Source organism: Bison bison, unplaced genomic scaffold, assembly GCF_000754665.1.
Source record: "Bison bison bison isolate TAMUID 2011002044 unplaced genomic scaffold, Bison_UMD1.0 scf7180017864491, whole genome shotgun sequence".
Classification (NCBI taxonomy): Eukaryota; Metazoa; Chordata; class Mammalia; order Artiodactyla; family Bovidae; genus Bison; species Bison bison.
In genome coordinates this window covers 10515857-10539983 of record NW_011495050.1, presented here as the reverse complement: position 1 = coordinate 10539983, position 24127 = coordinate 10515857, and positions in this window count along the sequence as shown.

Below are 24127 nucleotides of genomic sequence, written 5' to 3'. Positions count from 1 at the left end.
ATTTGTTTAGTAAACTTTAGCTTACTTTATTTCTGAAATGCTCATTCATATCTCTTGTTCACTTTCTATTATATTGTCTTGGTCTTATAGATTTATAAAATCTCTTCAGATATCCTGAAATCTTTGACCTTTACGTTTTACAAATATCTTTTAGACTCTACAATTTAATAATGTCTTTTAATGAATATAAATTCTTAATTTTTATGTAGTTTATTTCATCAATGTTTTTATGAATGGTTAATTTTTTTGTATCCTATACAAAAAAAAAAGTTTCTTTACCTCAAAGTGATCAAAGTATTCTCTGTTATAATCTTGTATAATGCTTATTATTCTTCATACAGAATTATATTCACAATTTATCTACAATAAATTTAAATAAGTTGAAATAGGGATAAAGTTTTATTTTTTATCATGTTCATTCACCGTGCTTTAAAAACATCTTTGTTCGCTGCAATATAGTCCCATCTTTGTAATATAGCATTGGTCACTTTTTAAGAAAAGCTATTGTTTCAGTCCATATTTATCTTCACTTTGATTAGAAAAGTTTTATAAAACATCTTGACAAAGGGTAGGAAAAAACTTGCCTTTTTCCTATAAAATTTTCTTAGAAGTTCATATGTTATTGAACGTATAATACATTTATACAATATATATATATAAATATATGTAAGGTATATCTTTTACATTTTGATATAAAAGATTACATATTCATTATATACTCATCTGTGCAACATGTGTGAAAATTTTATTTTTATAATAAAAGTTTTCCATTGTTTATTCTCCATGTACTGCATCTTTTAAATTCTCTCAAAATAGTTTATCATTTTATTAGGCTTACATATTTTAAGTGTTTCATTTATTGGACTTAATGCATTTTTCTGTTATAAAAGGCATTTAAAATTATATTCCCACCTGCTTTTTTGCCAGTTTTGATGTTAAATCAACATCTATACTAAATTTATTTAGGAATTCTAATGATGTATTTGGCCTTCTCTTGTGACTCAGTGGTAAAGAATTTGCCTGCAATGCAGGAGATGCAGATTCAGTCTTGGTTGGGAAGATCCCCTGTAGATGGAATGGCTACCCAGTCTGATATTCATGCCTGGGAAATCCCATGGACAGAGGAGCCTGGTGGGCTACAGTCCATGAGGTCACAAAAGAGCTGGACAGTACTTAGCGACTAAATAATGATGTATTCATAGATCCATTTCAATTTTCTCTGTATACAAAAGTATCATTGATAATTCCTTGATTGCTTTATTTCTGATATTTGAGCCATTTTGTTAACTTTACCATGTAACACTTTCAGTAATAGAAGTGAATATTTACTGAACTGGACATATAACTTTTTTAGTAAACTTTTGAATCAATATTGTGAGAGAATTTATCTGTTGTTTTTCTTTATGGTGGTGTACTTTTACAGGTTCTTATAAAAGTTCTGTGGGCTACATAAACAGGTGACAAAGGTTATCCTTTTCCTTCATTCTGAAAGAACTTAGGAAAAAATTATGCCTTTATATGTTCCACAAATGTTTGATTAATTTACCCTTGAGCCCTTTTGAGCTTGGTGTTTCTGTAGTGGGAAAATACAATTTCTTAATAATTAAAAAACTATTCAGTTATTTCCATTTTCTTTTGTCAATTTTGGTACATTTTGCTTTTCCAATTCCTATCTAGTTTAATATTAATTTTCAAATTAATTTTCATAAAAACTTTGTAACACCCTCTCAAAATTCTGTTAATGCTGATAGGATGTGAAGTTTTTTTACTTTTTTCATGACATTTATGATTATTTTTCTTGATTATTTTCATCAGAATTTTCTAAATATCATTAGTCTTTTCAAAGAAGCAATTTTGGTTTCTGATTTTCTGAATTTTGCTTAAGTTTATCAGTCTTATTTCTTCGTATATTTTTACTATTCCTATACTTTTTTTTTTTTAGTATAATATGCTTTATTTGGGTTAATTTACTTGAAACAAATATATTTACCTGAAACAAGTTAATTTACCTGAAACAAATATATTTTGCACTTTTAGCTTGTAGTTATCTATTTATGCCAATTATGTCAGTTTCATCACATCATGTTCAAATGTTCTATATCTACACATATTTTTGTTTGCTTTTCTATCAAGTAGATATGCTAAATTCCCCCACTAAGATTTGTGAGTTTTTATAAAAATTTATTTTCTATTAAAAACTCAGTTCTGTCTTTCCTATGTAGGGAAAAACAAACAAACAAAAATAAATAAAACAAACAATTCTCCCCTATTGTTTCTCTTCCCTGTGAATCCCCCTACTACTTACACAGAACCCTTCACTTCTGACACTTCTGGTCACCAAATGTGTGGAGGTTTCTCCCCCACAACAAGCAATTCTCTGTGACACCAGTTGGGTGTCCACAATTTAACTCATTCTAACATTTTCTTCCTGGTGATAGTCAGATCTCATGAGTTAAGGGCTCGGTCCCTCAAAGACTGCCCTCCTCTCCCAGCTTCAGACACCATTTAACAAGTCTAAAGGATCACTTGTGCTTCTAACTTACTGGCTATGAATTCAGACTTCAAAAACCCCCTTCCTTGGATTCTATTAACTTGCTAGAGTACTCACAGACCTCAGAAACATTTAGTTATGTTTAGCAGTTTATTAAAGAATATGACAGAGGATACAAATAAACAGCCTGATGAAGAGATACACAGAGTAAGTTCTGAAAGGGTCCCGGGCACTGGAGTTTTTGTCCGTCTTGAGTTAATGTGTTTTAGCCTCCTGGTGCGGATGTATTTGCCAACACAGAAGCTCTCTGGACTCCCCACTGCTGGGGTTTTATTGAGGCTTCCTTACATATGCATGATCTATTACTGACTTCAATTCTAGTCTCTCTCACCTCTCTGGAAGATGGGAAGAGGGCTAAAACTTCCAACCCTCTACAAATGACTTGGTCTTTCTGGTGAGCAGATCTCATCCAGGAGTCATCGCAGTTTGCTCTGAGTCACCTCAATAGAACAAAAGTTGTTGCTCATGTTCTTATCACTGAGGAGTTTACAAGGATTTCAGTAGTCATGCGTCAGGAACCAAGGTCAGAAATAAATATTAGAACAATAGATGTTCCTGTAGTGTTCTTATAATTAGGAAATTATAAGCATTTTAGGAGTTGCATGTCAGGAACCAGGGACAGAGACCAATATATAAATATATGTATTTTATTATCTCACAGCCGTAAACTGTGCACTCTATTATCTTTTGCTCTCTTTACTTTGTACCTACTCATTTTTCTTTCTCAACAAAATCTATAATCCCTGGTTTATACTTAAGAAAGTTAGTATCAGTAGGGATACAAGTAATAGTAGTAGCAGTAGTTGTCATCCTGTAGTTGTGCCCAGTTGTGTCAGATTCTTTGCAACCCTATGGAATTTTCCAGGCAAGAATACTGGAGTGGATTGCCATGCCCTGCTTCAAGGATCTTCCCAACCCAGGGGTGGAACCTAGGTCTTCCACCCCTACTGCACTGGCTAGCGGCTTCTTTACCACTAGTGCCACCTCGTGGCAATAATAGTAGTGGTAGTGAAGGTGAAAGTCGCTCAGTCATGTCTGGACTCTTTGCAACGCCGTGGACTGTATTCTTCCAGGCTCCTCTGTCCATGGAGTTCTCCAGTCCAGAATACTGGAGTGCGTAGACGTTCCCTTCTCCAGGGGATCTTCCAAACCCAGGGATTGAACCCAGGTCTCCTGCATTGAAAGTGGATTCTTTACCACCTGAGCCCCCAAGGAAGCCCAGTAGTAGTAGTTGTTGTAAAGTAATTCATGGAATTATCACATCATATTAGAAACTTTCATACAGTATTCCTGATTTTCATATTCCCCATTTTTTAGGGAAGGCAAATGAGGCTTATATATGCACACATCTGCCCCTAGTCTCTTGGCTACTGAACAATCGTCCTAAGATTTGATACCAGATCTATCTGCTTCAAATATGTTCTCATTACAGGTTGTTTAATAATACCACGAAAAATTTCTGCATATGTAAATCTCAGAGTAAGCATTCATTCATACCTCTCAATTGAGTGACCTTACATAAACTCTTTTGTGTCTTCATCCTGTTAAAATTTGTGAGAAATTATTCAAATTTGTTTTACATAATCTTTCACTAAAATTAAGTAAATAAAACAATCCTGCACAAGTTATCTTCCTTGTTACCTACAACATTTGTAATTTTTTTTTCCTTCTTTTCATTATTGACCAAATACAAGCTTGAAATTTTCAACTATTCTCTTAATTTAGTCTTATGATTCAGGTAAATTGTTTACCTAAAGTGTTTGCATGCTGGAGTGGGAGCCTTTTTTCTCAGCCTATCTCCTGGCTTAGCATCTTCAACTTAAAATACCAATATGCCTTCTCTCATCAAGCCCCACTTCAGGAGATAATTAGATGTTGATTATTTATGATATATCAAAATATATAGCAATGGTCAAATTCTTCCATTGTGGTCGATAGGTTCTCTGAATGGTCGTTGAACGAAAGGCTTGTTCCATAGTTAGAAATATGCCATGCATCAATGATAATACGGGGAAGCTCTGTGTTCCTATTTCCTTTAATGTGATATAGTTGCTTGTTTACTCTGTGATGCCATTTCCACTACTAAGTACCTCTGCATGAAAAGTTTCCATCTGAGTAATTGAAGTATCAAGAAAATCTCCTCTTTTGTAAAATGGGACCTAACTAAATGATTTTGGGCTTTCCCTGGTGGCTGATTTGTGGCTCAGCTGGTAAAGAATCCGCCTGCAATGCCAAAGACCTGGGTTCGATCCCTGGGTTGGGAAGATCCCCTGGAGAAGGGAAAGGCAACCCACTCCAATACTCTTGCCTGGGAAATTTCAAGGACAGAGGAGACTGGCAGGCTACAGTTCATGGGGTCTCAAAGGAGTCAAACACAACACCATTGTTATTCAGTCGCTTAGTTGTGTCTGACTCTTTCCGACCCCGCGGGCTGCAGAATGCTAGGCTTCCTGTCCTTCCCTATCTCCCGGAGTTTGCTCAAACTCACCTCCATTGAGTCAATGATGCTATCCAATCATCTTATTCTCTGTCACCCCCTTTTCCTCCTGCCCTCAATCTTTCCCATTGTCAGGGTCTTTTCCAGTGAGTCAGCTGTTCGCATTAGGTGGCCAAAGTATTGGAGCTTCAGCATCTGTCCTTTCAATGAATATTCAGAGTTGACTTCTTTACAATTGACTGGTTTGATCTCCTTGTTGTCCAAGGAACTCTCAAGAGTCCTCTCCAGGACCACAGTTTGAAAGCATCAGTTCTTCGGTGCTCAGCCTTCTTTATGGTCCAGTTCTCACATTTATACATGACTACTGGAAAAACCATAGGTTTAACTATACAGACCTTTGTCAGCAAACCCATGTCTCTTAGTGACTGTAGCATTAACAACAACAACTTAATGATTTGGGGCAAATGTTCTTTGATTCCTTGATGTTGTTTATACAGAAAAGATCTCAATAATCCTTAGATTCATCAAAATTTATTTAAATTACTTCTCTTCTTATGTAAAAGAAAAGTTATATTGTCATTTTCCAATTCCATCAAAACTGTTTAACCCAGGGAAGTCTGCTAAATTCATTCAGCTCTTGTACATAGTGCACCAATTTTTGTGTGATACTTTAAAAATATTTTTGAAGTGTTAATGCCATTGCAAATACTGAAATTTGTATCAAACATATTTTCTCAAATCAAGCAGTGTGTTCAAAGTTCCTTTGAACTTAATTATAAATGAATTTAATTTAAACTCTATTAGTCTTCAGTAAATGATTTATTGTAACATCTAATGCACTGTCTCTTCAATGGTATAATAATTTTCTAGTTCATTGCAGCTATTTGAAAATGACATAAAAGCTTGGTTCACTAAAAATATCTTCTTGTTGTTAATGATTTATTGTTGTTCTTTATAAGCATTCAAAACAGTTAATAAAATTTTCTTATCACTACAATTTTTAAAAGATTTTATGAATTTCAGGTCACTGAATCAGTCATTTCTGCAATAAGAAATTATCTTTTTTAATTGATAATATTTTATAAAGCCAAGATAACAAAAATATAGATATATGACAGATAAGATATATAGATATTTAAATTAAGCACTTATTATAAATCAGACGATGTTCTAGGCACTTCAAATATGTAAGTGGATAAAGCAAGGGTCCTATATTTTTACGGCTTAATTCTAACATGTTAAAAATCAAAGGAATTCAATAGTTCCCTTATCTTTAAAAGCTTCCTGAGTTAGCAACAGTACCTTATTAAGCCATTTTAATACATAAATCAAAAGGTTTATTTTCCTTTACAACTGTCTTAATAAATGCTGTCAATCTTCAAATTTTAATGATATTAGACTTTTCAGTAAAACTTGATTTTTTACATGTGTTATATGAATTTTATATTTTAACCACAAAACAGTGTTGTCTCATATTAAATCCACCTCTATAAGCATCACAGAAATTATCCATGGACAAAGTTCTTGCTGCTGTGTGATGCTCAGTCAGGTCCAAATCTTTGTGACCCCATGAACTGTAGCCTACTAGGCTCCTCTGTCCATGGAATTTTGCAGGCAAGGGAACTGGAGTGGGTTGTCATTTCCTACTCCAGGGTATCTTCCTGACCCAGGATCAAACCCATGTCTGTTGCGTCTCTTGAATTGGCAAGTGTATTCTTTACCACTGTGCCAGCTGGGAAGCCCCAAAGTTCTTGAGTTCATGACACCTGTCTTAAATTCTATCCATGACAAACAAATATGTATGCCATATATATGTGTGTGTGTGTGTGTGTATTATATGTCATATACCATACACTTGAGTAAGAATGCAAGTCACTTTTCTAAACACTTTCATACTATTACTTTGATATTTATAGTATGTAGATTTTTGAGCAATATCATAAAATATTCACACTGCCAAAAGTTGTGAGAAATTATAGTTAGAAAGTGATTATGATGCAACATTTGGCAGATGATTGCCTAAAATATTTCATGTTTGAGATAATTGATCTTAAGGACATGTTAAGTATTCATTTTTCTTTGTTCTTTTAAGTTCCTTTGCTAAATTTTATTTTAATTAGAATTTCTGGAAATAATATATCTAATTCAGTTTCCTGCAGAAATTTCTTAGCCAAATTCCTAGGTATTTAACGTCAATAGAAAGCTGATATTTTTGCCTCCAAAATCTTGGCTCTCTCTGCTCACTGAAGCCAAATTAAAAAAATATAGAGACAGGGTTGGAAGAAATAGAAAGGTGGCTTTAATCTCCAGTGAGGGGAGGGGAGAACACAGTAAACGTGTACTTCAAGAGCTGTGTCCCACTTCCATGATAAATCCGGGAGATTATATAAATGAGGGCTCACAGTCAGGGGTATGACTGTGATGAAGTGATGAAGAACACAGGTATAAGGAACTTGTATTCCTCCTCCTCTTGCATTGTTTCAAAAGCAGTTATGGGTGACAGGTCAGGCAGTCTGGTAATTTGGTCTGGCAATCTGGCAGCCTGACAGTTGGGTCCATTGTCTTTGGTGTACTGTGCTATGGCCTTCTTTCTATAAAGCAAAAAGAGAAAAACTACAGGGGGTGGTCTGTGAAGAGAGTGCTGTAAATGTGAGCACCAGATACAGGATGTAATTACCATAGAGTCAAAAGATAATAGGTGCAAAATGTAGCTCATGCAGAGTTAGGGGGCAAAAAAGCAAACCTAGTTACAGATGGACAGGGAAGCTTGGAGTGCTGCAATCCATGGAGTCGCAAAGAGTCAGACACGACTGAGCAACTGAATTGAACAGATTAGGAAGAATTTAGAAACAAGAGTCATCAGGCCTGCTCACTGTTCTCTCTGTCTTCTTTGATCTCAGGAAAGAAAAGTAAAGCTCATTTCTCTTTTTATCCTTTTCACTGCAACAATATGAGAATTTTAGATTGAAAAAAATATTTTTGAGTCTGCACATTTGTTCAAGACATTAGCATTTGGTTAAGAGTCCACATAATAAATCCTAAAAAAAATTGTCCATTCAGACGAACACATTTACTTTCATAAGATAGAGGAAGCTTATAATAAAACATGTTTCCATTTAAGTGTTTGTTGCCAGGATACAGCACTAACTCTTTGTTTAGCAATAATAACAAGGTAATAATAATATAGAAATTTCTGTATCTGGAGGAGGAAATGGCAACCCATTCCAGTATTCTTGCATAAAGAATCCCATGGACAGGGGGGCCTGGTGGGCTGCGGTCCACAGGGTCACAAAGAGTCTGACGTGACTGCAGTGACTTAGCACAATTATTATATAATTGAACAATTATAAGTACTGAATAATTGTATATTATTATAATAATATTATGACCTTAGTGCACCCTTGTAATAAGGTTGATGATAATATTAACAACTTTAATAACAAGAATTCAGGTGACAGTTTCATCTATGTCTTATTCCTTTTACTGTTATTTTACATTTTCTTTTAAGAAGAGATTTTATGAGGTAGAATTGGCCTAGTGCACATTTAAAACAATTCAAATTGATACATTTTAATATACACATATTGTTGTGAAAACATTATCCACAGTCAAGATAATATATCCATCACTCCCCAAAAGTTTTCTTCTGCCTATTTGTTATGCCCCTCTGATCATTTCTGACACCATCCCCCTACTTCATCTCTAAACAAGCATTGATGTATTTTATCCCTATATAGATTAGTGTGAATTTCTACAACTTAATGTTAATAGAATATTTTGTACCATTTTTTTGTTTGGACTCTTTCATTCAACATAATGACTTTAAGATCCATTTTTATAGCACATATATAGGTAATTAATACTTTTTTATTGATAAGTAAGATTGCACTGTATGCATATATCATAGTTTCTTTTTCCATTGACCTGATGTTAAATATTTGGATTGTTTCTAGTTTTACACTCTTACAACTAAAACTACTATGAATATCCACATTAAAGTCTTTGTATGGACTTATGCTATTATTTTTCTTGGTTATGGTATCTATCAATGACATGAGTGTATCTTACGGTAGGTTTTTGTTTAAATTTTAGGCAGCTGCTTTGTAGGTTTTAAATATGGTTATAGCATTTTACATCTCAACAAGAGTTGAGGAGAATTCCAGTTATACCTTACCCTCACTAATACTTGTTTTGGTCAATCTTTGGTATTACATGCTGGTTTTATTTTTTTCTTTTCATTAATGGCTAATAATGTTGAATATCTTTTCATGTACATGTTTGTCAAATGTTTATCTTTCTTGGGGAAGAGCCTTTTCAAATTTGCATTTTATAAAACATATTATTTGTATTGGTATTACTGAATTTTGAGTCATTTTTATGGTATTGGAACAATACCTTTATCAAGCCTATTATTTACAAACAAATAGGCTGACGCCATGACTTGTCTTTTTATTTTCTCAGCAGTATCTTTCAAAAACCATTTTTCAATTATAATGAAGACTGACATTTATTATTTTATTGATTAAACACTTAGTGTCATATTTAAGCAATCTGTACCTAGCCCTTTTGTTAACATTTATTTATTTGGATATGCCAGGCTTAATTGTGGCATGAGAGCTTTTTTTTTTAGGTGCAGCATGTGAACTCTTAGTTATGGCATGTGGGTTCTAGTTCTCTGACCAGGAATCAAACCCAGGCCTCTTTCATTGAGATCGTGGAGTCTTATCCACTGAACCACCAGGGAAGTACTAATCTGTGCACCAGTTCAGTTCAGTTGCTCAGGCGTGTCCGACTCTTTGTGACCCCATGAATCGCAGCACGCCAGGCCCCCCTGTCCATCACCAACTCCTGGAGTTCACCCAGACTCATGTCTAACGAGTTGGTGATGCCATCCAGCCATCTCATCCTCTGTCGTCCCCTTCTCCTCTTGCCCCCAATCCCTCCCAGCATCAGGGTCTTTTCAAATGAGTCAACTCTTTGCATGAGGTGGCCAAAGTACTGGAGTTTCAGCCTCAGCATCAGTCCTTCCAATGAACACTCAGGACTGATCTCCTTTAGGATGGCCTAGTTGGATCTCCTTACAGTCCAAGGGACTCTCAAGAGTCTTCTCCAACACCACAGTTCAAAAGCATCAATTCTTAGGTGCTCAGCTTTCTTCACAGTCCAACTCTCACATCGATACATGACCACAGGAAAAACCATAGCCTTGATTAGACGAACCTTTGTTGGCAAAGTAATATCTCTGCTTCTTAAATATGCTATCTAGGTTAGTCATAACTTTCCTTCCAAGGAGTAAGTGTCTTTTAATTTCATGGTTGCAGTCACCATCTGCAGTGATTTTGGAGCTCCCAAAAATAAAGTCTGACACTGTTTCCCCATCTATTTCCCATGAAGTGATGGGACCAGATGCCATGATCTTCATTTTCTGAATGTTGAGCTTTAAGCCAACTTTTTCACTCTCCTCTTCCACTTTCATCAAGAGGCTTTTTAGCTTAATCTGTGCATAATCTTGGGCAAATAGATGAGACTCCTCTCTGAACCTCAGGCATATGATGATGGATCCTACAGCTCCTACAAAGACACTTTTTCCCATAGATGAATGCCCAATTGTTGTAGAAGGGAATATGATAAGGAATGTCTTGTTTGGTCATCTGGCTGATGTCACTAAGTTAAGGCACTACATGTGTTAAACAGACATTGTCCTCAAGGAGCTTATATTGAAGACATAAAGACAATGAATAAACAAAATGTCAATAGGTGACATGTTCAGTGAAGAAAAAAAAAAAGGCAGAGTAAGAATAAAGGTAGGGAGTACTCCCCTGGTATAAAAGAGATCAATGAAGGCTATCTTTTAAAATGTTTTTAAGCTAGACCTGAAAGATAAGAATAAGGGATTCTAGTGGTTATTAGGGGAAAAGACAGAGCACCCAGTACAAATGCCCTAAATTGAGAGTTTTCTTATTAAATTAAGTCATATGAAATAGCCAAAATTTGACTGATTTTCACCTACCAAAACACCTATTTCACATGATCCAACCTGACATGTCAAAGAATGGTGTGAAGAATGAGAAGGAAAGTGTTCAGAAAGATGGGGGCATGGAATAGATCATTTATCACCTTGTAACTCCTGAGACATGTATTAGGGTTCACTCTGAAGAACTGGAAAGTTATTTGAGAATTTGAAACTGAAGAGCAACATCACATAATTTAGATTTTAAAAGGGTCACTCAGGGAATTCCCTGGTGATCTAGTGGTTAGGAAACTGCTATCACTACTGAGGGCCCAGGTTCAATCCCTGGTGGGAAACTAAGATCCTGTGTCACTGGTGTGGTGTGGCAAAAAAAAAAAAAAAGCAAAAAGGTCACTCAGACTACCCTGTTGACTTTAGGGCAGTAGAGGAATAAAGTGAAAGTAGGAGGACAAATTTGTAAAGATAACAGTTAAAGTCCTTGGACTTTGACCCAGTATGGGTGATGTACTGAGAAGTGGTTAAAGTGTGAAAGTGAAAGTCGCTCAGCCATGTCCAGCTCTTTGCGACCCCATGGACTATACAGTGCATGGAATTCTCCAGTCCAGAATACTGGAGTGGGAAACCTTTCCCTTCTCCAGGGGATCTTCCCAACCCAGGGATCAAATCAGGTCCTCCTGCATTGCAGGCGGATTCTTTACCAGCTGAGCCACAGGGAGAAGTGGTTAAGTTCTATATATATTTAAGATGATTCAACAATAGTTTTAGACAGTTTAACATGAATTTGAAAGAAAGAAGGGAGTCATGTATTTCTCCAATAGCTTCTGCCTGAGCAAACTGAAGAACAGAATTGTTTACTAATATGGGAAAAATGCAAGAGGGAAAACGTGTTCTTAAGAGTGGGAGTGTGAGTTAAGACAATTCAGTTTAGATAATTTTGAGAAGTCTCTTAGTTATCTTAGCATTGACATAGTTATTTCAAGAAAGCACCTGGATATATGAGTAGAATTCAGGGATGACATTTGGACTAGGCATGTTAATTAGGGACTCAGCATATGCATAGCATTTAAACTCATAAAATTGAATAAAATCATCCAAGAAATGAGCATATAAACTATAAGACCACCAGCAACAGAAAATGTATCTGGGCTTGAAATAATGTAATTAAGTTCTAATTTCCAAAAATAAAAAGAGAAACCAATGTCAGAACTGTAAGCATGATTTAATGCTGAAACAGCCAGCTGGAGTTTCAAATGCTGATACAGGCTCTCAGCGTTAGAGGCAGAATATGTAATATCCATATGTGAATGTTAAAAGGGTGCCTAGGTGCACAGAGTTGTGGCAGTTGGAATCTGAACTCTTGTACAAAGCCTGGTTATTCTAAGAAAACTCCATCTGTGAGAGAGGAACTAGGAAAACTATGTTCATGTTTCCTGCGATAGAGCAAAATCATATGCCATCTGCCTTACCTCTTGCTTCGGGGAAAATAACCCGGGAGCAGTAAAAATTCAAGATCCTTATCACATCAATTAATACTTCTTGCAAAGACTAGACATTATTAAAATTGATCGCTACTACTGAAAACTACAGTAGGAAAATGAAATCTCTACATAGGGACCCTTGAATCACCAAAGCACATCCAGAGCACATGAATACTCTGCAGGGGGAAACTTTTAAACTTCATATAAGATAGAACTAGTATCTCCCTCAGGAGTAAAAGGAAGGCTGCTTCAGGTGCTGGAAGATGGAGATAGTGTCTCCCAGACAAAATAGTGTCGACAGGCACATCATTATTCATTGCAAAAGATTCATGCTCCCCCAAAGCAATGTTTCTTTCCTTTATCCATTGTGTTTACACGCATCATCAGCCTCCCCTCACTTTTTCCTGTGGGAATTTGGAGCTTGGAGATCCAGTGCAAAATTTGAAAATGTTGGTACTGATAATACTGTGAGTGATAACAGGTCTTTGGCTCTGGAGTCTCCTGTCTTGTACAACATGCATGAAACTACAGAAAATAATTTATTGCCTTGCAAGTAGGATAAAATCTCATACTCCTTCCAGCTCTTGACAATATCCTCTCTTATTTTAAAATATATTCTTGAACTGTTCATTCTGCTTTCAATGTCTTGTCATCTTGTATCCTCTGAACCTAAATTTTTAGGCAGTAAATTCTATTTGTTCTTTAAAATTTATGTTATGTATGCCTTCCCTGAGAAATGTTCCATGTTACCATTTTAACTAGTTTTCTTTATGCTCCCATATAATGCCTTATATCTTAACATTAATTTACTCTTCTTTTTATCCTTACAAAAACTTTCGTATTTCTTTTCCTATGAGTAAATTTTATCAAATCTGTTTATTCTTGGTGTTCGTAGAACCAGATCTATATGGTCTAGCACATGAATGAATAAATAGATTTTTAGTGAATGAGTTAATAATATTTCCTGACCCATGTTAGAATGACCCAAGGCTGTCTTCAACTTTTTCCTCATATTCACTCAAACCTTTTATCAACTATTTATTACAACCAACTAAGTGACAGAGGAAAGGAGTGATAGATTATTTGAATAAAACTTTAGAGCTAAGCATGAGTTCAACTTATTGCAACAAAAAAACTAGGTTCATTTACCTAGTTTTCACATTTACCATTTATCACATATATCTACATATATATATATATATATATTATGATAGGATTAGCACTCTGTTAATTTTCTATCTGAAAGCTGATGGATTCTTATATTTTCTGAAAATTATTGCCTGCTTATTGTATTTCACTAAACAAGTCCCCAAATGTCATAGTCTTATTTTACCTTATTAACTATACATTGTATATATTTATATATTTATATTACAAGTATTCCTTCCCTGGCTCAGAAGCTTGTGTGTTACAGGTTGTAAATCTGCTTTACCAGACAATCTTTCTTTCTTCAGGAAATAGAATATTCTCCTGTAAGGCCAAATGGCACCATCTCTCCTCTTAGCTTTACATTTATTCTTATATCAGTCTTGGATAATGCTTAGATTTCAGTGGTACTTAGCTCCACTGTGGACTTTTCCCTTCCATATAGTTTACTGGCAATGCCTAACACTAGATTTAGGGGGAAAACTATGCTTGCTTTAATTACCAAGTCACATGGCAAATCTTTCCATAGTACAGATAAAACTGTTTTTAGATTTTAACAATATTCAGTAAAACTAATAAAAAATTAGGGAAATGAAACAGAAGAATGTTGACTATGACTTTTCATTGTGCCCCTTGTCCTTCTCCTTCCCTGTGGGATCACTTTGTGCTGCTCTTCTTTTAAACATGACTACTTTCATATCTAGCTCCCAGTCTGTATTTTTATGAGTAGCCAATTTTTCCCACCATATAAGTTTCGGTTGTTCAGTTTTTCAGCAACTCTAGCTAGAACACTAATCAGAGACACATTTCAGCTTTGCCAAGGGCAATCCAATTCCATTTAGATTCTTTTTTCAGCATTAAAGATTGTTGTGCCCTGTCCTTTGTTGCAATAGCTGTATATGCACACACACACACACACACACACACACACTTCACCAAAAATTAAGCAAGATATATGAACATATGCACACACACATATATATATATCGTATGTATAAACATCTATTTATATATAGAAAAACATTTCTCCCAAAAATATGTTGTTAGCAGAGTTTCAGTTTTGCCATATGTACTTGGCTTTTGAAATAATCATTAAAGACAACATTCTATATCCTTTCTTACACTGTGGCTCACTTATTTATTTCAGTCCTGGCCCTTAGGCATTGAGTTCCGATCTTTGATCCCACCTTTTTAACATCTTTCTATTCTCCCCTGCCCTGGCCAATTTCTGCAATTCCCATCACAGTTTTATAGATCATAAAGCCAAATTAATCAGTTGGAAGTACCATACCATACACACCTGCTCTCTCTACAAAAAGAGGTTTCATCAGTCACATGCTCCAGGTGTATTAGATCAACTGGTTTTCATTCTTTCCTTTCGTATCTCTTCCTTCAGGGATCATGGCCTTTCCATTGTGAAACTGATAATTGAATTCTGTTCCAAGTACCACATGCTTTTCCCCTAAGCTTGATGAGAAATCTTCAGTTTTTAAATAATTCTTTAAAATTCTGTTTTATTTATTAATAAAGTGAATAGTAAAGCCCTTGGGTATGTGGAGTCAGAAAAGCTGTCTGGAAATGTCTGTAGCTGTGGGATAGCTCTGGGATTTGGGATGAGTTACCTTACTTGTTTCCTCCTTAATTTTATCATCTGTAAAATGGTGACAATGAAGGTAACTATTTCAAAATATTTTTGTAAAGAATAAGTGAGGTTATGCACATGAAGGACTGCTGTAATATTCTGGCATAGAATTAAAATTTAGTAAAATAATCTATTATTTTATTATTTATATGCTAACATATGAAAATGTTACTTTTTATAGAGAAGCACTCCATGGATATCTCTGATGACACCAATGATGATTTAATATACAGTAATCTCTAACTACATTTTCAGAGGGAGGAACTGTTGGGTATGCTGCTAAGTCACTTCAGTCGTGTCCGACTCTGTATGACCCCATAGACATCAGCCCACGAGGCTCCCCCATCCCTGGGATTCTCCAGACAAAAACACTGGAGTGGGTTGCCATTTCCTTCTCCAATGCAGGAAAGTGAAAATGAGAGTGAAGTCACTCAGTCGTGTCCGACTCTTAGCGACCCCATGGACTGCAGCCAACCAGGCTCCTTCGTCCATGGGATTTTCCAGGCAAGAGTACTGGAGTGGGTTGCCATAAGGTTTTAAAATACCAATAAGAACAGATTTGATTACTTCAAGATTTTTAAAAAGTATTGGTAGCATGCAGCTGTGGTTTGAAAGTTTCTGTACAATATACAGTAATTAGAGCTTTCTTCTACTTTCATTTACTGAAAATGAGGCTCTCCAGCTGATGGATTTTCCTGTGTATACCAAAAGTCTCTCAGATACTTATTGAACACATCTAATGTGGTTTTAAAATTAAAGTAGAAAGTATAAATATTTTAACTTTAAGACAGATAACCCAAATATTTATCCCAAGGAACTAAGTCTTGCAAAATTAGGTGGCTTATTATCTTGGCAGCAGGCATTAGCAAACACTTTACATTCCACTCTAATTGATTCTCAATGTATTAAAATTGTGTTGGGTCTTAAACTTCTTTCTTAAAAATTATAATTAGCACAATAAACTTATTTCAAATTTGACTGAATTCCTATTAAATAGTAATATACTACAAATGGAAAATTATTTTATATATTTTATATGAGTGTATACTTCTGACATTTTAAAAACTTTAAGAAATATATAATTTTCTAGTGAAAGGAAGCTAGATCTTATGTTAATTTAATTAATTTATGTATATATTGAGTTAAACAATGATTTTCATTGAATTAAAGATGTCACTTGTTTATTATGATAAATAATTGATAACATAAACCTGAATAGTTAACAATTACCTTATTCACTAATATGCCAGCTCTTTGATGTAATAAACAGCCTTATCCCATTTTATACATAGAAAAGAAAGACTCAATTTTAAAGAGTCAGTACTCAGTGGAGGAGAAATAGAAACCCAGGTCTCTAGAACTTCTTGGTTGACATATCTGCATAGACTACCATGTCTTTTTGTCATTCACAGTGCAGCATAGGATAACTAAAACTGATGACATTTAGTTATTTTAGTGTACAAAATTTCAAATAAAATACACTCAGACAAGATAAGAAACCTTGTCTTCTTCCTGATCGTAGAATAAAAGCTTCTTTTTTTTATTTAAGCCACTGAGTGTGATATAAGCTGTGGGCATTTCATGAGAAGTGAAAGTGTTAGTCACTCAGTAGTGTCTGCCTTTTGTGACCCCATGGACTGTAGCCCACCAGGCTCCTCTGTCCATAGGCAAGAATACTGGAGTGGGTTGCCATTCCCTTCTCCAGGGGATTTTCCTGACCCAGGCATTGAATCTGGGTCTCCTGCATTGCAGGCAGATTCTTTACCATCTGAGGCACTAGGGAAAGGGGCTTTTCATATATGGCCTTCATTATGTTGAGGTACATTCTTTCTATATCTAGTTTGTTGAGAGTTTTTATCATAAAAGGATGTTGACTTTGTCAAACACTTTTCTCTATTTATTAAGATGGTATGCTTTCCTTCATTCTGTTAATGTAGCATATCACATTTATTGATTTGCATATGTTGCATATTTGTATCCCAGCAATAAATCCAACTAGGTCATAGTATGAGACTTTTTAATGTCAGGGTACATTCAGGAAGCAGAAATCCCAATAGCTATTACTTTTGTGTTTTAATTAGGTAACTGAAAATATAATGAGCACTAAGCAGGAAACAGTTTCTACTCCTAGCGCTGGAGAATAAAGGGAGAAAGCAATGGAATTATTAGAACTTGATGTTTGAACAACTTCACAGACAGAAGGCAGGAACAGATAAAGAAGGGGACAGAGCTCAGCTACTGATGATATCTCCAACTTTACAGGAGAGGTCATGTTGAACTGGGACACTGAACTCTGCTGAGAATGTGCTGGCCAACTGGGGTTGGTGTGTCTGAAAGGGCATGAAATTTGTTTTAATACAAGCTGGATTCAACTGTTGTGGTGGGTACAAAGTGCCAATGCCAGGGTGAAGAAGTATTGCCAGAGAAATGCTTCCAGAAACAGGAAGTCAACCAGAAACAAACAGGAAGAAGATACTCTCTCTCCCTAGTTTTTTAGTTTTCTGTTAGTATACCTATTGGCAAAGGTTAGCAGGAAGCAGCTGACAAAGCAAAAAGGTGGTTTTCAGATTCCCAGGCGCAGCCTTTCAAGAGGACTATAGAAGGTTATGTTTGGAGCTGAGAAATCATAACTTAATAACCAATATATCATAACAATCTAAGTGTTTTATGCAGAAATAAAACAGATTAAAATAGAGGATTTAGCATTTTTTTTTCTGAGTGTACTGAAGTATCTTCACTTTCCTCTATATTAAAGAAAGGAGAACAGACACTGCAATTTTTGGCAGCACACATTATATCAAGTACATGCCAGATTGTGGAACTCAGTCACTTCATCTGCTGTGATGTGAAAGTCTGAGGCTGTAACTAAACTTTCTAGACCATACAGAAATAATCCAAAGATAAAATTTTGAAGTGAGATAAACTCTACAGAATATCTTGAGCATAATTTAAAGCAAGGGAATTAACAAAATAGATTTTCCTAAGAGTTCATTTCTACTTCATCTTTTCTCCATACAAATCCTGAAGGCTCCCATCTTAATTGTGTTGCAGTTGATTAGTAAGATAAACTGAGTTCGCCAAGACTAAAAGTGGTATATTACTTTGATCAGTGTCTAATATATGGAATCTTTATTCACAAGCCTGAAAGAGTTCTAAGGTTGGTCCTGTCTACTACTTTCAGAAAGGGTATACATTATATCATCCTTTTAATCAATAACACATTTAACTCTTGAAAGGTTATATAATTTGTTTAAAACAGGGCATCACATTTTTTTTAGTACAAAATAAAAAATAGTTTAAATTGTGCTTTCTTACCAGTTTTATTTTATTATTTAATTGGATGAATTAAGTTACCAACTAATATTTATATCTAAGAAATGCACAAATATGCTTACTTAGGCCAGTACCTACAAGAATCATTTTGTACTGACATCATATATGACTGCTAAATTTTCAGAAAATTTTCAGGATATGTTAAACTCAGATGTTATTAATGGTTAAATTCTATGAGCTTGCAATTAAATAAATTCTATTAAAAACAAAGGTAATAAATTCTCAAAACATTACTTTCTATTTCTCTGTGTTTTACAATTATCTATGTTTCTGAGCACCCGGGGCTTCTCTGGTGGCTCAGACAGTAAAGAATCTGTCTACAGTGCAGCAGACAGGGGTTTGATCCCTGGGTCAGGGAGATCACCTGGAGAAGGGAATGGCAACCCACTCCAGTATTCTTGCCTGGAGAATTCCATGAACAGAGCAGCCTGGCAGGCTACAGTCCCTTGGGTGACAAAGAGTCAGATACAACTGAGTGCTTTCACTCTCATGCCTATTATATCTGCATGGTGGAATTATTATAGATAATGTGCTACTGAAGATCTCTTCCCAACACTAGACTCAGCAATGTCAAGATAATAGATTGACACTCAGCTATGGTGAGAAAATTTACACCTCATAAATTGGCAAAAACTATAAATTAAGACTTGATTTATTATTTTAATAATCATCTAGAATGGAGGCTGACAAAAAGCATCCTGTGGGTCAAACATGGTCTAGAATCTCTTCTCATATATCTCCTTTTAACACAGTGACACACATCTGTTTATGTATTATCTAGGGTTACTCTGGAAATACAAATATGGAGTTGAGCAGTTGTAACTCTAGATCTGCAAGTCCTAAAATATTTACTCTCTGGCCCTTTAGAGAAACAGTTTACCAGTTTCTGGGATAGAGTTAAGATGATGGAGAAACATTAGCAGTGTAGATTAAAGATAAAAGTATGTTGCGTCTGTAGCAGTTACATGATCAATAGCACACACAAAAAAATGAGGCAATATTCTTCTAGTATTACCTGATTTGACAAAAAAAAAAAAAAAATTACTTACATCATTGATGGATGAGTGAATTTTCTACATGTGTACAGTGCTCAAAGAGATTTAATTTAATAATATTTATAATGGTGAAAAATAGATTATATCAGACTTAATGACAATAAATCTCCTGGGAAAAGAGTCAGCTGATTGGATTGCAACAGCATTGTTGAATCATGATTGAGTTGCAACCATAAGGTGGCTGTCGACTTATATAACAAAAAATTAGTGAAAGCATTCCGAGAGAATCGATATTTATATGCAATTTGCAGTAAAGAAATATTGTATATTTTATTCTTATTTGTAAATTCTGCACTACTTACTTTTTTACTTGGGTGGGAAACATTTACCAGCACATCATTTTATGAAATAAATATTTTTACATTTTTAAAAAACATTTGCTATAAATCAAAAAATATAAATATCACATATTTAAGTAAACATTACCCATTAATTAAAACTTTATGTACAATATTCACATGGGGTAACAAAATGTTTAAATCAATAGTTAAGTGCATCTCCTTTGGACTGTCAATCACTTGAGAAGTAAAACTATTCAGAAAGGGTAGCAAAGGATACCTTTAAGTGTGTTTAAAATCAGAGAACATTGACCTAAACAGTGACTGAAATATTTCTATCCATTAACTTGGGTTATTAAAAAGAATATTTTAAGATTTGATTCAATAGATACATCATATTTAAATTCTAAAAATGATATAGGACAGTTATAAGAATAATTTTCCACTCAAGATTTTGGATCCACTCCAAGAAAGGAAGACTCCCAGATTTCTGGAAACTAAGCAGGACTTAGGGAAAATGAATCATCCAAAATGTGTAACAAACCTTTGCCTATTTATTCACTCTAAAATTACATACTAGCTCATAAGTCTCTCTTGCTCAAATTCTGTGAATGGCTTTTTCTAATATTTAGGGGAAAAGTCTATACTATGTAGCCCTTCTGACTTTACCAGTCGTAGCTCTGTGAAGTTCTTGCCCCTTCTCAGCACTTCTCCAGCAGTACTGTCTTCCAGGTTCCCAGAAAATACCAGATATGCTGACCTACTGCTACTGCTAAGTCACTTCAGTCATGTCGGACTCTGTGCGACCCCATAGATGGCAGCCCACCAGACTCCCCTGTCCCTGGGATTCTCCAGGCAAGAACACTGGAGTGGGTTGCCATTTCCTTTTCCAATGCATGAAAGTGGAAAGTGAAAGTGAAGTCGCTCAGTCGTGTCCGACTCTTAGAGACCCCATGGACTTCAGCCCACCAGGCTCCTCCGTCCATGGGATTTTCCAGGCAAGAGTACTGGAGTGGGGTGCCATTGCCTTTTCTGATGCTGACCTAAAGGCTTCTGAACTTCTCAGATGGTCCTGGTGGTAAAATAGCAACAACAACAAAAATTCTGCATGCCAGCACATGAGACATAGAGACTGGGGTTTGATCCCTGGATTGACAATGTCATCTGGAAGAGGAAACAGCAGCCCACTCCAGTATTCTTGCCTGGAGAGTCCCATGGGCAGAGGAACCTGGTGGGCTACAGCCCAGAGAGTCAGAAAGAGTAGGACAACAGAAGCAGTTTAGCAGGCATGCCCACAAGGGCTTCTACTCTTTCCTTTTCCCTCCATCTAGCCTAAATCAAATCAATTATGATTATACAGTGGAAGTGAGAAATAGATTCAAGGGATTAGATTTGATAGACAGTGCCTGAAAAACTATGGACGGACGTTTCTGATATTGTACAGGAGACAGGGATCAAGACAATTCCCAAGAAAAAGAAATGCAAAAATGCAAAATGGCTGTTTGAGAGGCATTACAAGTAGCTGTGTAAAGAAGAGAAGCAAAAACCAAAGAAGAAAAGGAAAAATATACCTATTTGCATGCAGAATTCCAAAGAATAGCAAGGAGAGATACAAAAACCTTCCTCAGTGATTTCTGCAAAGAAATAGAGGAAAACAGTAGAATGGGAAAGACTAGAGATCTCTTCAAGAAAATCAGAGACTCCAAGGGAACATTTCATGCAAAGATGAGCTCAATAAAGGACAGAAATTGTATGAAACTAACAGAAGCAGAAGATATTAAGAAGAGATGACAAGAATTCACAGAAGAACTATACAAAAAAAGGTCTTCATGACCCAGATAATTACGATGTGGTGATCACTCACCTAGAGGCAGACATCCTGGAATGCAAAGTCAAGTAGGCCTCAGGAAGCATCACTAAGAACAAAGCTAGTGGAGGTGATGGAATTCCAGTTGAGCTATTTCAAATCCAAAAAGATAATGCTGTGAAAGTGCTGCACTCACTATGCCTGCAAATTTGGAAAACTCAGCAGTGGCCACAGGACTGGTAAAGATCAGTTTTCATTCCAATCCCAAAGAAAGGCAGAGGCAATGCCAAGAATGCTCAAGCTACTGCACAATTGCACTCATCTCACACGCTAGTAAAGTAATGATCAAAATTCTCCAAACCAGGCTTCAAAAGTATGTGAACCGTGAACTTCCAGATGTTCAAGCTAGATTTAGAAAAGGCAGAAGAACCAGAGATCAAATTGCCAATATCCGATGGGTCATTGAAAAAGCAAGAGAGTTCCAGAAAAATATGTATTTTGGCTTTATTGACTATGCCAAAACCTTTTACTGTGTGGATCACAATAAACTGTGAAAATTTTTTCAAGAGATGGGAATACCAGACCATCTGACCTACCTATTGAGAAATCTGTATGCAGATCAGGAAGCAACAGTTAGAACTGGACATAGAACAAGAGACTGGTTCCAAATAGAAAAAGGAGTATGTCTAGGCTGTATATTGTCACCCTGCTTATTTAACTTCTATGCAGAGTGCATCATGAGAAAGGCTGGGCTGGATGAAGCACAAGCTGGGATCAAGACTGCCAGGAGTAATATCAATAACCTCAGATATGCAGATGACACCACCTTTATGGCAGAAAATGAAGAAGAACTAAAGAGCCTCTTGATGAAAGTGAAAGAGGAGGGTGAAAAAGTTGGCTTAAAGCTCAACATTCAGAAAACTAAGATCATGGCATCCGGTCCCATCACTTCTTGACAAATAGATGGGGAAACAGTGGAAACAATGGCAGACTTTACTTTGGGGGGCTCCAAAATCACTGCATATGGTGAGTGCAGCCATGAAATTAAAAGACATTTATTCCTTGGAAGAAAAGTTATGACCAACCTAGACAGCATATTAAAAAGCAGAGACATTACTTTGCCAACAAAAGTCCATTTCCTCAAAGCTATGGTTTTTCAGCAGTCATGTATGGATGTGGGAGTTGGACTATAAAGAAAGTTGAGCCCTGAAGAATTGATGCTTTTGAACTGTGGTATTGGATAAGATTCTTGAGTGTCCCTTGGACTACAAGGAGATCCAACCAGTCCATCCTAAAGGAAATCAGTCCTGAATATTCATTGGAAAGACTGATGCTGAAGCTGAAACTCCAATACTTTGGCCACCTGGTGGGAAGAATTGACTCATTAGAAAAGATGCTGATGCTGGGAAAGTTTGAAGGCTGGAGGAGAAGGGGTTGACAGAGGATAATTGGATGACATCACTGACTCAATGGGCATGAGTTTGAGTAAACTTCGGGAGTTTGATGGACAGGGAGGCCTGGTGTGCTGAAGTCCATGAGGTTGCAAAGAGTCAGATATGACTGAGCGAATGAGCTGAACTGAGCCTGATTTTGCCCTAGATATTCATGGTTTTATCCCTTTGCTCAGATGTTATCTCTGAGGGATTTCTGCACCCCGCCCCCCCCACACTATTCTCTCTAAATACTATTATTTTCCCCTTTTCATTTTTCGGACGTGTATTTATTTGCTGCACAAATGTTATAGTATTTGTTAACTATTCTGTATATTTTATCCTCACCCTCTAGAATGTTGGAGGATGAAATGGCAACCCACTTCAGTATTCTTGCTGAAAAAAATCTCATGGACAGAGGAGCCTGGTGGGCCACAGTCCATAGGGTTGCAAAGAGTTGGACATGACTGAGCAACTAACACACACACACTAGAATGTAACCTCTGGAGGAGCAGAGATTTTCCTGTTCTGTTCTTCACAGCATTCCTCAGGCTAATGAGGGCCTGGAAACTAATAGCTGTTTAATAATTAGTTCAAACAAATTATTGAAAAGGAAAGAAGAAAGTAGGGAAGGGAGGAAGGAAAGTTTTCTTTTCTCTAGTGTTTCCTGCCAAGTGCTTTTTAACCAAGTATATTAAATTATATACTTGTATATAATAAACCAAGTATATTCATTTTGAAGAGAATCCAGACTCATCCTGGCCCACCCTTTTAGTACTCATTTGCACGTCTTCTTTGTTTCTCATCCTGGGATTGTGATTATTTGTACTCTTGAAGCAATTATTTTTTATATTCTGTTTTTGATGGAAAAATTAACTTCTTGCCAAAATGAAAGTAAAAGAAAATTACCATTTATCTGTTAACACCCTTTATATTAGATAAAAATAAATAGTCTAAGATAATTCACACATGAAACTACTCTTTTTTGAGTGCAGGAGA